Source organism: Rhinopithecus roxellana, chromosome 5 (assembly GCF_007565055.1).
Source record: "Rhinopithecus roxellana isolate Shanxi Qingling chromosome 5, ASM756505v1, whole genome shotgun sequence".
Lineage (NCBI taxonomy): Eukaryota > Metazoa > Chordata > Mammalia > Primates > Cercopithecidae > Rhinopithecus > Rhinopithecus roxellana.
The window spans coordinates 64,957,646-64,962,422 of record NC_044553.1 but is presented as its reverse complement, the minus strand read 5'-3'; positions in this window follow the sequence as shown (position 1 = coordinate 64,962,422).

Here is a 4,777-nt window from a genome sequence, read left to right as displayed (position 1 = left end):
AGGAAAGAAAGACAACTAACCTTAATGGGCACCTATTCTAAGCAAAGCCTTTTACAAACAAGTAAGTTTTACTAAAGTAAGTTTTACTAAAGTTACTTGGCCCTGTAACCACAGAGCTGGGATATAATGCCATTATCTTACACAAAAGTCTACACTGTTCATGATCTTAACACTACATTTCAGATGTTACCTGCAGTTCAAACAAGTTGCCAGGCCCATTCCTCAAAGCTCATTCTGCTTACCTCACTATTTTTGAGAAGTCAGTATAGAACTTCCTCAGAGTGGCTTCCTGACTTTGTGCAACTCTTCTCCAGGCCAACAAGGGAGTTCAGAGTTGGGAAAAGCACACTGTCCTGCATCTCTGGATGCTTAGGGCCCCGTCCTGGCCCCAGCATTTACCAGCTTGGCTTGGTAAGCCACTTAACCTTACCAGGTTCTTGGATCTTGGTTTCCTCCACATGAAAGAAGACACTGAATAGTACTCGGCAATCTTCAAATTTCTTTCTAGAGCTTCTTTCTCTGAACGGAGGCCCTTAATGAAATCCCTCCTGGACCCCTGCCTATGAGGATTTCCCAGTTCCCTGAACCCTGTGAGCTTTTCTTTTAGTTTCACTAATTTCCCTGAGCTAGAAACAGACTTCTCAGCAACTAAATATTGTTCTTGGTACACAACTATTAGAGCTACAATAATGCTTGTCACAAAGAGGATCTAAATAAACAGTCTGCCTAAGCAGTTAGAAGTTGGCTACTTTGGGAATAGCACGTGGGTCAATTTCTGAACTAGAAGACAGAACACCAAGTCTATTTCTGGTTTCACTAGTTAAAGGTTTTGTGATAATCGCTGTATTCATTTCCTAGGGCTGCCGCAGCAGAATACCACAAACCAAGCAGCTTCCAATAACCGATCTTTATGGTCTCACGACTGTGGAGCCAGGAGTCCTAAATGAAGGTGTCGTCAGGGCCATGCCCACCTTGAAATCTGTAGGGGAGCATCCTTCCTCTCCTCTTTCTAGCTTCCGGTGGTGATTTGCTAGCAATCCTTGGCGTTTCCTGGCTCACAGCTGCAGGATTTCAAATTCTGCCTCCGTCGTCACATGATATTCTCCCCTCCTGTATCTGTATCTCTGAATCTCTTCTTTTAAGGACATGAGTTATATTGGATTAAAGGCCCACCCTACTTCAGTATGACCTCATCTTAACTAATAACCTCTGCAAAGACCCTGTTTCCAAATAATATCACATCTTGTGGCACTGAGGATTATGTCTTCAACATGTCTTTTGGGGAGACACAATTCAACTCATAGCAACAGCTCAATCACATCTTCTCTGACGCATCTTTCAACAATGGCTTCCCCACCCAACTTAGTATAGGGTGGACAGAGACAACTTCAGGACCTGAACCAGGGAAAAAGATAGGGGCCCTCATAAAAATGGAACCATCTATTCCCAGCACAGGAACCAGAGGGCACTTCTCTACCTCTGCTTCCGAGCTAGAGAGTATTCTCATTATTTCCTTCCCTGAGGAAATAGAAAAGTAGCCAGCTCAGCTGGGGCTGTCACCTTCCTGAGGTTGCTCCACACTGGCTGATGGCCAACAGCTGCTGCTTCAGAAATAAAATCCCCTCATCATAAATAAGGAAAGTACTGAATAAGACTGGAATTTCCAGAGAGGAAATAGGTTGTACTCATTTTCCTGCTCCATAATAAAGAGGAGACGTGTGGCTTCATGGAGAGGCTGTGGATCAAGTGTGTCAGTACTGAGAGCAGTAGTGAGGGTCACAGGCTGGCACAGCATGAAAGTTACCACAAGAAATGCCCACCTATGAGACCACTGAGGCTGGGCAATGCCTATCCACCTCCCCACCCATTCCTTCTCAGATCACAGGCCTGGGATCTTGGTACAGTCCAAATGGTAGGGAAAGCGCTTAGAGAGTAACAAATACAGAACACTTCTTATTGACTTCTTCAGGTGAGACCTCCAGGCCAGATTTGATTTAAATTAGAAAGAAAATGTTTCATTACTAGCAACACCAGTATTATGGAGAAATCTGTAAAACTATTGAACTTAGAACTAAGTATTATTTAACTTGCACTGTCTCTGTAAGACATATCATGCCCTTAAACTCTGGTCAGACCAGTAAAGTAAAGTTTACTTTAGTGCCTGTCACAGGTTGGATTCCCTGGGAAGCAGACGCTGAGTTGGAGGTGTGCATGTCAGAATGTTATTGCAGGAGCATGCTCTTGGGAATACATATGTGGGGGAGTGAAGAGAAGAAAGCAGGATGAAGCAGAGGGAAAAGAGGAGCTGCAATCCAGTGCCCAAAGAGCTCTAGAACTGGGATCACTCTGAAGAAATGTCCCAAACTGGAAGAAGAAGGGCAAGTAATTATAGTCCCCTATTGATAATCACTGGATGAGAGCTTCCTTGGGGAAGGAGGCATGACTTTGTTCATGGTAAGTCCCTTAAGCTAAGCAGATTCATCACAACGATGCTCTCACTCTGGAGTTCACACATCAAGAGATGGGCAGACATTTCAGGAGGGGTTTAATGCATCCAGTATACACCGTGGTCGCTCAGCACATGCTGTTACCCCCTGCTACATTAGCAGAAATTGCTAATTCTGAAGGTGTCCCCATTTAATGTAATTAATCACAAATACATTCATGCCCTTCCCAGCAGGAGGCTACTGAATATCACGTTGTGAGCTGTTCTTCAGGTACATTCAGGTGATATCCATTCCTCTTCTAGGTACAGGTTCTCAAGGTCTAGTACCCTGTGGGCAATGGGAGATTGGTTAAATGAATTGAGACACACTCATATGGTAGATCATTAAAATCGAAGTTGTAGAAGATAATCATTATAAGAGAAAAAGTTTCTGGGATGTTGTTAAGGGGAAGAAGATAATAAAACAATGTATACCATATAATTCCACTTCTGGGGAAAAAACATACATACGAGAAAAATCTGTAAGAATGTACACTAAAATCCAGTAGCTATTTCTGGGGTGGTAGGATTATAAGTTTTTCTACTCTTTCTCCTTTTCTTTAAATATGTTTTCTAGATCAGCCAAAAAAAGAACGTTACATCTGATATACTGAAAATACTATTTTTCATCTAAAAATTATAGATGTCTTATGAGGAGTATTTTTGTGACCACATTAGTCAATTAATGATTGCTTGACCACTAGTTGGAGAAATCAGAAATGAGACTTTAAGTGGAGCTCCCATGCTAACAGTGGCAGCTTCAGAGGCTGGAAGATTTAGGAAAGGACAAGAAGTCTGGGTAAAAGGAGAAGATTTAGACCTACGCTGTTCAAGACAGAGGCCACTAGCTGCATATAACCTCTGAGTACTTGAAATATGGCTAGTTCAAATCGAGATGTGCTTTAAGTGTAAAAAAAAGCACATAAGATTTCAAAGATTTAGTATTAAAAATATTTTAAAATCCTCAATAATTTTTATGATTACATCTTGAAATTATAATATTTTATATATATTGGGTAAATAAAATATAATATTTAAAATGATTCACATCTTTGTTTTGTACAGTGCTTATTTAGATACTTGTCAGGAAGTGTAAGTTCTCTGAAATACCCCACAAAGAGAAAACAATATGAAAACGCATTTGCCTCACAGGAAGCCTGCCAACCTTCCCGTTTTACTTGGTGCTTTAGTAGGACAACTACTGGAAAGGGTAGTTTGTTGTCAAATGAGCATGTCAAATGAACTGCAACCACTGCAAGGCAAAGTGAAACCCACACTACCTAGTAGGTGTAGATGTCAGTCCATATAATTGAAATCTGTCGACTTGGGGGTAAGTTAAGGAAACACCGTGTTGTGGTAGAAGGCCATTGACATCTTCTGGTAAAACTCCCAGAGGGTGCTATCTTAGGGTGTTGGACAGAAACTGCCGCATGGCATCTACACACTAGATGTTGATTTGAGTTAAACTGGGCATTTGACAGAAGGACTCTGACCCATTCCCAGGAGAGAAAACCAGTGATTTGGGAAGGTATTGGTAAGAAGGAATGATGTGCTACAATGATTTACAATAATGGCACATATTGTTTTGTCTTTGGTTTGTTTCTTGACTGTAAATATTGGTCAGTGTCCAAAATTAAGATGCAATCACTGGTTACCCCAACCTGGGATGTTTATTTGGAAAAACACAAACTGGCTTAAAATTCATACAAATCACTCTAAACCTGGGTTCACTCTTTTTCTTTAAATCTTAGATTCTGCTGTCAAATCAAGAGGAAAAGGGAAAGCTTTCATATTGCTCATAATGATTTTTTAAAATTTTCTTCATTTCTTACTTCCTTCTCATCTCTTTTCCACTCTAAAATATTCTTGACTCACTAACTCATTAAGAATTTTATTCATAAAGAGAACTTAAGATTTAAATAAATATTTATTCAACTGTTTTCCAGATTTACAAAATCCAGCTGGTTAACTCATTGAAAATAAGTACTATCTAATCTGTTGTCTAGTAAAAAGGGTTTGAACAGGATGTTTAGGCCACATCTCAGCTCCGTCAGTCCTTCTGGTATCCTGGCATCACTGGGTAAGTTCACAGTTTAAGGAAGGAATCTGAGTTGGTAGAACTAGGTATGCTGGAGAGGAAGCCTAGGACAGTGGCTAAGAGTGAAATTCTGGCTTCACCACTTTCTAGCTCTTACAGCCTGAGGAAGGTTACATAATTTCACAGTATTATTATTAAAGCCTTATGATATAGGTATTATTATCTCCATTTTAACGATGAGAAAACACAAAGCA